Source organism: Cucumis melo, chromosome 3, assembly GCF_025177605.1.
Source record: "Cucumis melo cultivar AY chromosome 3, USDA_Cmelo_AY_1.0, whole genome shotgun sequence".
Lineage (NCBI taxonomy): Eukaryota > Viridiplantae > Streptophyta > Magnoliopsida > Cucurbitales > Cucurbitaceae > Cucumis > Cucumis melo.
The window spans coordinates 6,235,388-6,247,468 of NC_066859.1; the positions used below are offsets into that span (position 1 = coordinate 6,235,388).

Genomic DNA, 12,081 nt, shown 5'->3' on the forward strand with positions numbered 1-12,081 from the left:
TTTCTCATTGTCATTATTGTCTGTTGCCGAGATTATTATTCTCGAGATATTTGCCTCTAGTTGTGACTAGGGAGAACTTTGTTGTACCCATTAAAGATTATAGTGGAGATTTTGACTTCGGTCCGTGGTTTTTTACTCCACACATTGAGGGAGTTTTTCCACATTAAATTTGTTGTGTCGATACTTTGGTTATTATTGCTATTATTGTTTATTAGTATTCTAACAGGTTCACACAAGAGTGGGATAATTGATCCAAATACAAAGTGTTTATCCCAACAAAGTGGTATTAGAGCATTGGTTAATTAATTCGAATTTAATTGGAATTGCCTTGTGTTGAATATGAATACTAGTTCAGCTAAGATGGTTACCCTTAATGGATCAAATTATCAAGTATGGGAAAGAAAAATGGAAGAGATATTGTATGTGAATGACTTGCACCTTCCAGTTTTTTCTGATGAGAACCCTGACGACAAAATTGATAGAGAATGGGAATTATGTCATAGGAAAGTGTGTGGGCTTATGAGCCTATGGGTAGAAGATAGTTTTCTAAACCATATTTGTGAAGAAACGCATGCACGAACTATGCGGAATAAGTTCGAATCGCGATGTGCCCCTAAAACTGGTAATAATAAAATGCTTGTGATTAAATAGATGAGGGAGTTAAAGTATCAAGATAAAGCGCCTATGTTAGATCATTTGATTACATTCCAAGGTATTTTGAATCAGTTATTTAGAATGAATATAAAGTTTGAGGATAAGATACATGGGTTATGGTGTTTGGTACATTGTCGGACTCGTGGTAAATATTTAGAACTTCCTTATCGAACTCAGCCCACTACTAGAAAAATGGTCTAGGATGACAATTAAAGGCTATCATAGTTAGATTTTGTGATAGTTTTTTTGCAGTCATGGAAAGTATTTTATGACAGTTTGAAAAAATGGTCATGAAATGTGTTTTCATGACAGAAAATAAATGTCACGAATCTCTTATTGATGGAAATAATAAATGTCATTATTTATAATTTATGACAATGATTAACTGTCATCATTTCACCTACTATGATTTTAATTGACTATCAAGATTACCTTTTCCATGATAGTTATTTTTTTTTTTAAATTCAAATGTCATAATTTTATTTTCAGTCCTTGTTTTTCTTGTCCTATTTTTTTAATCCTTGTTTTTCTTGATGTCCTGCCATTACACAGACCAATTCAAGCACAAATTACTATACAACACACCCATATGGAAACAAACTGTGAGCGCTTTAATATATATACATTAACATACACTTTGTAATATATGTACAATTGTTGGTAAAGGGTTTGTACAATGATAGAATGAACATACATGTTTTGGTACCAACAAACTATTTAAATAAGTACATTTGAACTAAAATTTTGCTACCAAACCTACAAAAACGCCTAAAATCAATCAATTGCTGCAAATATGGCTTCACTGCTCAAATGGATTCTTGCAAAACCTCGTAAGAAAACAAATTTTAGAGTATGACTCTACATATCAATATAAGAATATAAGAAAGGTTCTACCCTTTGTCATGCCAACATAAGGTACCAATTCCAATCCTACTTAAAAGGAGAGATAAATCGAAACTATTTCACTCAATTATTAGTTCATAATATATCTCAATATATCATCTCCCGAAATATAACTTTGAAGTCATTTAAACTAATATCAAGGAGTTTAACCACTTCTAACCATTCTATGAAACAGTTTTTCCATTATACAACACAATTCCAAAGTGGCCTCAAATTCTATAAACCTTAGCTTCTTCATACATTCTAAGCAGAAACATATTGTTTGAAATGAAAACCACTGAATCAATCATCAAGGCAATTCAGTTATGTCCACAAGAAATCCCAACATCACAGAATTTCAAAGAGAAATAGGTAAAGATAAATGGAAGATATGAAATTTCAAATCTTGACAAGATAACCAAGTAGACATAGCAATGCATTCTTCTTCCATTAGCTCCGTTTATTTTACCCTCTCTTTTAATCAAATAAAGAGACATACAACATAAGTAGTATCATCCACCACTATGATATCGTTAATTTTCCATGTTTCTTGTAACTAAAAGTGAAAAAAAAAATTCAGATCCCAATGGATCACCACCAGCCATACACGATATGTTCGTATTTACGTTTCAGCCAGCTAAAACGACATAACTATTTAACTCATGTAGCAAACTAACCTAAGAAAATTTTACATGCAAATCAATTCACATGTAAACAAAAACATAAAGTTTACACAAATAAAGGTATCAACAAAACCAGAATATAAGTCTTACCATGTAGAAAGATGCAATGGCATTTAAAGTGGCATAGAATATAAGTCCCTCAGTTTTTGAGCTCAACAAGTTCAACTTCCTCCTTTGGCACAATGGCATAAGTTATTTGTTGATACCTTTGAATGAACAAGTTATTTCATCTCTCACATGAGAAGATTCAGAATTATTTCAGTAAATTAATAATCAATTTGTGGTATCCAAATATTTGCTAGAGTGAAAGGTATGTTAACCATCATCATATTTTAGTTAGTAATAACATACCGTGCAAACAACTGACTTATTCTCAAACTAACTTAAATGTTTAGGACCAGCATACCGTGCAAACAACTAACTTATTCTTAAACTAACTAGCTAGCATAAAATTACTTCAAATAATTAAAAGTGACTTCTAAATAAAATTGTTTACAGTCATAAAAATTACTCAAAGAGTTGATGTTAACCTCAATGAGAACCCAATAATCACCAACATAGACAACATCTTTAGTGCGATAACTATATCATATTATATGTTATATTAATAAGAACAATAAGAAATTAATTAACATCAAGCACATAAAACTAAAGAATTTTTTTGAAGTATTTCACCTAAATAAGAGACAAATTCTCAATACCTCATCCAAAGAATTATCCAAGAGCTCTGAAAAAGCTGTTGATGAAAGTAGAAAAAATCCCTTACTTTTTTAAAAATCCTAAAAAATCACTACTAATGAGTTGATTCAACATACCTGGTTAAAATGTTTGCCACTCTCATCACCCTAAGCTCAAATTAACTCTTACATGTAAGCTCAGAATTGGAAAAAAAACAAGAAAGTCATAAGTAAGTGTAACTTTACGATCTATTTTAAGAATATGTTGTTCTCTTCTACTGGTACTACGAATTGTTCCGCAGGCCAATATTGGGGCTAAACATTTTGTTCTGCCACTATAACTGCCTGCAAATATTTAAATGTAATTTATATATTTATTGAATTATTCAAATTTAAAAGGCATATGGAGAGCTTTAGAAGATTATAGTGTAAACTAATAATCCTTACCTTTAACTCATCCTCATGAAAACCATAACCTAAAGAGAAGTAGCATAATTAGCTTAACATTTGAAACTCAAGGACATTCATTTACATTCTTGATAAATCATTATCATTAGAAAGTGGTAGGAACAAACATATTTATATTCTTTTCATAATATCAAAACACTATATTTTATTTAGATTTACTATTTTTTTCTCCTAATATGTGCACATAAAAAAATTGTTTACCTTGATATGCCCCACATAACCAAATTCTTTTGTTTCCTTAAATACGTTTAAGGTTTAGCAAGTAAGACAGAAATTGATAAGAGGATGTACATTTAATATTGACAGAAGTAAAACAGAAATTTAATTGCATCGGTTAAGCGTACGGCAAGATGGTGTCTTTAAGGTTTAGCAAAAAGTGAAACACATAAAGCAAGTACAACTTTAGTTGTAAAGGAAAATCCTTCTCCAATCATAGATTCCATATTCTCTACAATTTGTTAATAGCCACAGAGATAATTACAGAAAACTTTAACAAGGCCAAAGAGAAACGTAGCACCTAACAACCCACACATCCTCATTAGACATCTAAACCCCTTGGCCCAACAATAATCTATTATTCCTTACAATCCAAATACCTCACAAAATCGCACAAACCTTAACAAGCCACAAAAGATGTAATTGAGAAATCTCAGCATCAAGCTCTTTATTAAGTCAGTTTGTTATGGAAAAAGGACTCATAACTAAAATTTCTAGGTTATGTAAGTTGATAAATGTATGTGGTTGAATCAACTTGGTTGTAACAGATCACCTAGCAAAGTAGCAGCAGAATTGAAAGTAAAAACTTTTCAACATAATGCACAAAGAAAATAAGACAATTGAAGACAGGACTTTACAGTAAGACAAGAAGTAAATAGGAATGCTACTCAGGACGAATTGAATCAAAAGTTGGCATTGCCTCTAGTAATCCTAGGGTTTGAGATCATCTCAAAATCATTGGACCAACACTCTAAGTCCCTTTCTAATTCTACAACACTTACGGCTGGCCCACCATGATATGTTAGTAATCTTATCAAAGAAAATGTTTATTCGTGTAGTAAATAAGATGAGATGCTTTAAGATTGGTACCTGCTGTTTATATTTATCCATTTTGTTCACTCTAAGAAAAATCTCAAACAAGGGGACACCATTTACAGCTGTGGCAAGCTGTTTGAGGAAGTTGAGAAACAAAAATTAATATTTACCTTAATAGTCATCCTTAAGCAAATTTATTCACAACAAATTCCTTAGAAAAAAGCCACCAAGTTGTAAGAAATCAAAACCAAGAAAGCTTGACAGAAGAAAAGTCCATAAGTACAAGTTCAGAAATAAATAATTAAATAAGTTAAAAATAGCTTTGCATCTTACAACAACAAGATAAACTAGTTGAAGAAAGCAAATTCGGTGGTGCATATGACAGTGAATAAAAATTTTCAATTCAGATCTAAGGGCAAGAAAATCTAAATAAATCCAAGTGGGTATGACAGTAAATGAAAAATTTTCACGAACACTGAGGCGAGAAGAGAGCACAAAGTATTTGCCCTAGGTTGAAATTCTTGAGGTTGAAATCTCACCCTAAGAAAAACTCACCTTAAGAAAGCCCACAGACGGCGTGAGCTCCGAAAGTTGTTGGAGCGGCGAACAACTAGTCATTGGAGTGTTAAGGATGACAGAACGATAGTCAGCAGCGCGACGCTGAGTTCTTCTTGTAGTTGGCTTCGAAGAGAGTCAAAGAAAAGAGAAGGCAGAAGAGCAAGTTACCTGAAGCGTGGATTGATGAAAGTTGTGGCGGTGGAGGGAGTTGGAGTCGCTAATGTGCATCGGTGGGAGCTAGGGCGTGCAGTTGAGATTCGTATTTGGAAATTTTGTGGGGAAGGAAAGAGGAAAGGAAAATAATCGTGGTGAAGAGAGAAATGAAAGGAATTTTAAGAAAGAAGAGCTGGAAATGTTTTTAGAGAAAATGAGGAAAAGAAGTTGGGATTTTCGTAGGTATTTGGAGAAAAAGAGTAAATTTTGAGAAAGTGTATGAGAAAGGAAGGGAAATAAATGCTTGTAATTTTATTATTTATATTCAATGATATTTAAAAATTGTCATAAATTTAAGACACTTAAAAACTATTATAAATTTTTCAAATCCAAAAAATTTCACATTTTCCTGCTAAAAACGTGCTTTCTTAGCATTTATGACATTTATTTCACCCTCCAACCTCAATTTGGCTATATCCAACTGTCATAGAAACCCATATTTTTTATAGTGGCCCCAAATGGTATACTAAGTATGAACTTTGTAAAAAGTAGTGTGTTGAACGAGGAGATAGAAGAAAGTCTCAAAGTTCTTCTTCACAGTCAGATGTTCTAGTTACTGAAAGGAGGGGAAGAAGTAAAAGTAAAGGTTCGAGAGGTAACAGCAGAAGCAAAAGCAAGAGTGATCGGTTTGTAAATGTTGAGTGTCATTATTGCCATGAAAAAGAATATATAGAGAAGTATTTTTGAAAATTGAAAAGAGATAGTAAAAATCATAAGGGCAAGGAAAAGAAGAATGATGATGACAGTGATATTGATATAATCACTGTAGCCACTGAAAAGTTTTACATCTTGTATGATGGTGATGTTGTAAATCTTGCCACACAACAGAGCAATTGGGTGATTAATAGTGGTGCTTCAGTTTATGCGACTTCGAAGAGGGAATTTTTTTGCATCTTATACTCCTGGTGATTTTGGGAGTGTTAGGATGGGCAATGACAAATCAGCAAATGCAGTTGGCACCGAAGATGTACACTTGAAGAACAGAAATGGTTCTAAGCTGATTTTGAAAAATTTTAAACATATTCCCGACATTCGTATGAACTTGTTCTCTACAGGTAAGCTTGATGATGAATGTTTTTGTAATACCTTCGATAATGGCATATGGAAGCTTACTAAAGGTTCTATGGTTATTACAAAAGGACATAAATTTTTATCACTGTACTACATGGATGCTAAAATCGTGGATTCTGATATAAATACAGTAAATGATAAAGCAAATGTTGAGCTTTGGCATGAAAGACTTAGTCATATGAGTGAGAAAGGTTTAAAGATTTTAACCAAGAAAAATCATCTTTCTGGCTTAAAGAGTGCACCTCTAAAACGGTGTCCTCATTGTTTGGCGGTAAAGCAAACGAGGGTTACCTTTAAAATCATCTTAGCATTCAAGAAAGCCAAATGTACTAGAGTTGGTACATTCTGATATGTGTGGTCCCATGAAAACAAAGTCGCTTGGAGGTGTATTGTATTTTGTGACATTTACTGATGATCATTTAAGGAATATATAGATTTACACTTTGAAGACTAAAGATCTAGTGTTGCAAGTGTTTAAATAGTTCCATGCGTTTATTGAGAGAGAAACTGGTGAAAAACTTAAGTGCGTTAGAGCTAATAATGGAGATGAGTATTGTGAACTTTTTGATGAATATTGCAAAAATCATGGCATTCAACATCAAAAGACACCTCTTAAGACACCATAATTAAATGGGATAGCTAAAAGATTGAACAGAACATTGGTTGAGAGAGTGAAATGCTTACTATCTAAGTCACAGTTGTCACAATCATTTTGGGGAGAAGCATTAAATACACTTATACATGTTTTGAATCCCACACCATGTGTTCCATTAGGATTAGAAGTTTCGAACAGAATATGGGCAAGTAAGGATATATCTTACAGTCTACGTGTTTTTGGTTGTAAAGCTTTTGTTCATGTACCTAAAGATGAGAGATCAAAGCTTGATGCAAAAACTAAACCATGTGTGTTCCTTAGCTATGGCCAAGATAATTTTGGTTATAGCTTATATGATCCTGTTAAGAAAAATCTCGTAAGAAGTCGAGATGTTGTATTTGTTGAAGACCAAACAATAGCAGACATTGAGAAAATAGATGAACCAAAGTCTAAACATAGTGAAACTCTAATTGATTTGAGTTTAGCTTCTTTGACACAACCTTCTACACAGATAGAAGATGAGATTCAGAATGAACAATTTTTTGATACAGATGAGAGTTCTGAATAGGTTGGGGCAGAGGATAGTGTTCAAGAACAGTTACCTGAAATAATTGTTCCTACACATGCTTCACGCAGGAGATCTGTCAGAGATCGACGTCTTTCAACAAGATACACACATAATGAATATTTGTTAATGACTGACGGGGGAGAACCTGAGAGTTATGAAGAGGCTATAGAGGATAAGCACAAAAGAGAGTGGAACGATGGAATGAAAGATGAGTTGGAGTCTTTACATGCAAACCACACTTTTGAGCTTGTTAAGTTGCCCAAAAGAAAAACCACACTGAAAAATAAGTAAGTTTACAGAATTAAACAAGAAGAACATACCTCAAAGCCATGTTACAAAGCGAGAATGGTTGTCAAAGGGTTCAGTCAGAAGAAAGGTATCGACTTCAATGAAATTTTTGCTCCAGTTGTCAAGATATCCTCCATACGTGTTATTTTGAGTTTGACACCTAGTCTTGACTTAGAGGTTAAGCAGATGGATGTTAAGACTACATTTCTTCATGGGTATTTAGATAAAGAAATCTATATGGAACAACCAGAAGGTTTTGAGCAGAAAGGCAAAGAGCATCTGGTGTGTAAATCGAAGAAAAGTCTTTATGGGTTGAAACAAGCACTGAGACAGTGGTACAAGAAGTTTGAGTCAATTATGGGGGAGCAAGGCTACAGAAAAACTACTTTGATCACTATGTTTTTGTCCATAATTATTTTGATGATGATTTTGTTATATTATTACTCTATATTGATGATATTTTGATTATTGGCAGGAATATTTTCGGAATTGATAGCTTGAAGAAATAGTTGAGCAAATCCTTTGCCATGAAGGATTTGGGGCCAGCAAAGAAAGTTCTTGGAATTCGAATAGTTCGAGACAAAGCATCCAAGAAGTTATATATGTTACAGGAGTAATACATAGAGAAAGTACTTGAACGTTTCAATGTGAGTCAAGCAAAATTAGTTGGTTCTTCTTTACCTAGTCACTTCAAACTGAGCAGTAAATAGAGTCCTTCTACAGATATAGAGAAGGAAGATATGAGTAAGATTCTGTATGCTTCAGCAGTTGGGAGCTTAATGTATGTCATGGTATGTACTAGACTTGATATTGCTCATGTTATTGGTGCTGTTAGTCGTTTTATGTCTAATCCAGAAAAACAACATTGGGAGGCAGACAAGTGCATCATGAGATATTTGAGAGGTACTTCCAATTTGAAGCTCACATTTGGGGATGGAAAGCCAATACTTATTGGGTATACTTATTCAGATATGGCAGGGGACTTAGATAACAGAAAGTCTACTTCTGGTTATTTAATGACATTTGCAGGTGGTGTAGTGTCTTGGTAGTCAAGGTGGCAGAAATGTGTTGCACTTTCTACAACTGAAGCAGAGTATATTACAGCAGCAGAAGCATATAAGAAGATGTTGTGGATGAATCGCTTCATACAAGAGCTTGGCTTCAAGCAACAACGATATGTCATATACTGTGATAATCAGAGCGTTATACACCTTAGTAAGATTGCTACATTTCACTCCAGAACAAAGCATATTGGTGTAAGATACCATTGGCTTAGAGATGCTTTGAATGATGAATTGTTTGAGCCTGATGGATTCGATATGTTGACAAAGAATCTACCAAGACCGAATCTTGAGTTTTGTCATCCCACAGTGGGAATGGCAAGTTCCTCCTCAAAGTGAAATGAGATGGTTGCAAATATAACAATTATATTCAAAATAATAAAGTATATAACAACATTTTAAAAAAATTGTAAATATAGCAAAATCTGTCAAAATCTATCGATGATAGGAGTATATCACTAATAGACCATGTAACATATGTTGGTCTATCACTGATAAACTATAAGAGTTTATCAATGATAGAAGTCTATCACCGATAGATTTTGTTATATGTGCAATTTTTTAAAAATATTGCTACATAATTAATAATTATTCTAAAAATTGCTACCCATTATAATTACTCAAGGGGGAGATTTGATGGGCTTTATTTCCCTTTTATGAAGCCCAACCCATTTATTTAGGGCTAATTATTTTTTATGAAATTGAAGAAAAGAATGGTATTGAGTGTGCGTGCGACGACAAGACAAAGAGAGAGAAAATATAAAAAGAAATATTCTACGGTTTTGTTTTTTAGCGATTTGGAGATCGATCCGTGGTCCGATCAAGCTAAAATTTTGACAGTATATTCTTATTACAAGGGTCTTTATTTTGAACAGTGGAGATTTCGTTTGGAGCTATCTACATTTAGATTCCAGTGGATAGTTAGCTACCACATTTTGTGAGATCTTTCTAATTTTTTTCATTGTTCTTGTTGTCTGTTGTCGGGATTATTATTCTCGAGATATTTGGCTCTAGTTGTGACTAGGGAGAACTTTGTTATATCCATTAAAGATTATGGTGGAGATTTTTACTTCGGTCCGTGGTTTTTTATTCCTCACATTGAGGGAGTTTTTGCACGTTAAATTCGTTGTGGCCATACTTTGATTATTATTGTTATTATTGTTGATTAGTATTCTAACAGGTTCACACAAAAGTGAGATAATTGATCCAAATAGAAAGTATTTATGCCAATAGGAGAGAGGGACATTTGAGGTGTTTGGTTCCTCAGAAAGACCCAGAAAGTTTCTGGGAAATTTTCTGGCAAGAAGTTGTGAAAGATGGAATTTGGATCCCTGATGAAATTCTGAATTCAAGGAATTGAAAGTGAAGTTGCTGAAGAAATGTGGACTACTTCCGTTGATTGCTAAGATGATGCGACAGATTCAATTCAAACAAAAAAATTAGAAAATAAGAAAATTACAGAGCAACGACGAGATGAAGAAACATTGATGATGATGAAATTCACAACGAAATTAGCAATAAGTTTCTTTTCTTTTATCTCTTTGATTTCTTTTTTACTTGATATTGTCCTTTTCCTTGTTGCCTTACTTGATATTGTTCTTCCTTCATTTCCTTGTTGCTTTTAGAGAATGAAATTGATTTGGTTAAATTAAAACTGTGGAGGAGGTAGAGTTCGAGTGGAAGGCTCAAGTTGGAAATCCAAACTTGTATTATGTTCTTTTCTTCTATATTGAAATGGTGTATGGGTTGCAGAGAAGACTTCACACCCTTTGCAGAATTATATTTCGAAGAATTTGGAGAGAAATTATTATATTGAGCAAACCATAAACAAGAATAATGTACTTGTTGATAGAGGATATGACTTGGTATTTTTTAGATATATAATATCCTCACGAGCTGTAAAGCAAACAAGAAGTGTAAATTGCAAAAGAAAAGAAGTTGGCTTTGCCATTGATTTGATTACTTGAAGCTTTGATCATATTCTTTATTTTTTAATCAATCATAGAAGTTTTTTAAAAAAAAAAAAAATTGGGGGTTTGATGATTAATATCATGAGCCAATTTATTTAGTTAGTTTAATTGGGAAATGTAGTTAATTTAATTGGGGATAGAGATATTTGAGAGATTTGTTTAGTTCTTTGATTAAATTAAGGAAATGTCTTTTTTTAATTAATGATGATGTAAAGGGTAAAGCCATAGGAGAGTTTCAAAGTTTATTTAGTTATTTGTTATGATTATGAATTTAAAAAATAAATTAAGAGAGACAAAATAAATGGTAAAATGAATATAGAGGTTTACATGATTGGCTTCATTCATGTGAGAGAGAGATTGATTTATTATTAAAAATGAAATTTGAGATAAAACATATGGCAAAGGGTTTATATAACATTCAACAAAAAAAAGTTATGAAAAATGTATATTTAATTTATTAAAATCAATTGAAAAGTTTCGAGCTAAATTTATCAAATGATTTAATAAAATCAATTCAAGAAAAATGTGTATTTTATGTAGGCAAAAAAAGAGTAGTGAAAAACCTATATTATAATAGTCTTATCTCAAACATAAATTATAATAATATATACTATAATAATCTACACTCCAAACACAGACTATAATAGTTTGTACTCCAAACGTTGATTATGAAAACAAACTATAAAAGTATACACCCCAAACGCAAAATATTATTGTCTTCAAATTATTATAATACCCAAATTATTATAAGTCACTCATTGCCCAAAAAACCCCTAAGTATTTTAAAAACTTATGGTTTATTAACTAAGAAAATCTCACCGCTTAGTCTTTTTTGTTTATCTACTTTAATTAACACTATTTGATTTTATTTATTAAACACTTTTCTAAATTCAATCACTTATAGAATATTTGACTAATTCACCTTCTAGATCGGTTTTCAGGTAAAGGAATTTTGTTATGTTCGCTTAAGTACCCCAACCTAGACATAACGCTCCTTGACCAAGGAGTCCCTTATAGGCCAACTATTCTATAAATTTAATCTTTTCGAGAATTCATTTTAATCAAATTAAAACAAATTAAAAAAATTAACTTATTTCCAATCATATTAAAAATAATTTTGATAAAGATCTAGGTGAATCAATTTTAAATTATTTAACATAAATTGGAACCTATATTTGCATGCAACTTTTAATTATAGATTTTAATCTAACTCATTAAATTTATAACCTTTATAAAATAATGAATTTATTAAAACCTTTGAATTTTCATTATAAGTTTGATCAAATATAACAACTATATACATATTCATCATTCTTCATAATACATTGATACCACATGATAGAAACGCGGTGAAAAAAGGA

General features: G+C 32.2%; 1 long non-coding RNA gene across 5 annotated transcripts; it reads right to left on the reverse strand.

Annotated features, from left to right (window-relative positions):
- Positions 1–1,275: 1,275 nt before the first annotated feature.
- Positions 1,276–5,270, reverse strand: LOC103485659 (uncharacterized). 5 transcript variants are annotated; one of them, XR_007819716.1, is made up of 4 exons: positions 3,344–4,939; positions 2,895–3,241; positions 2,310–2,425; positions 1,276–1,471 (listed from the first exon to the last, which is right to left on the reverse strand). It is a non-coding gene; the product is annotated as an uncharacterized LOC103485659 (long non-coding RNA). The 5 variants fall into 5 exon arrangements; XR_007819714.1 differs by having other exon boundaries at positions 1,276–1,481; XR_007819715.1 differs by lacking the exon at positions 3,344–4,939 and adding an exon at positions 4,952–5,270 and having other exon boundaries at positions 1,276–2,425.
- Positions 5,271–12,081: the final 6,811 nt, after the last annotated feature.